Genomic DNA, 727 nt, shown 5'->3' on the forward strand with positions numbered 1-727 from the left:
CAGACACCAAAAAAAACGGGAACTACGAACCAGCAGCCTGTGAAAAGGAGACTCAAAACACAGTAAGTCAAGTAAAATGAGAAGACAGAAAAACACACAGAAGATGAAGGAGCAAGTGAGACACCAACCAGACCTAACAAATGAAGAGGAAATAGGCAGTCTACCTAAAAAAGAATTCAGAATGATAGTAAGGTTGATCCAAAATCTAGGAAATAGAATAGAGATAAAAAAACAAACGTTTAACAAGGACTTAGAAGAACTAAAGGGCATACAAACAGTGATGAAAAACACAATAAATGAAATTAAAAATTCTCTAGAAGGGATAAACAGCACAATAACTGGGGCAGAAGAATGGATAAGTGACCAGGAATACAAAATAGCAGAAATAAATACTGCAGAGCAGAATAAAGAAAAAGGAATGAAAAGAATTGAAACAGTCTCAGAAACCACTGTGACAACATTAAACACACCAACATTCGAATTACAGGGGTCCCACAAGAAGAAGAGAAAAAGAAAGAGACTGAGAAAATATTTGAAGAGATTATAGTTGAAAATTTCCTAACATGGGGAAGGAAATAGTTAATCAAATAGAGGATGCACAGAGAGTCACATACAGGATAAATCCAAGGAGAAACACGCCAAGACACATATTAATCAAACTATCAAAAATTAAATACAAAGAAAACATATTAAAAGCAGCAAGGGGAAAACAACAAATAACACACAA

Source organism: Phocoena phocoena, chromosome X (assembly GCF_963924675.1).
Source record: "Phocoena phocoena chromosome X, mPhoPho1.1, whole genome shotgun sequence".
Classification (NCBI taxonomy): domain Eukaryota; kingdom Metazoa; phylum Chordata; class Mammalia; order Artiodactyla; family Phocoenidae; genus Phocoena; species Phocoena phocoena.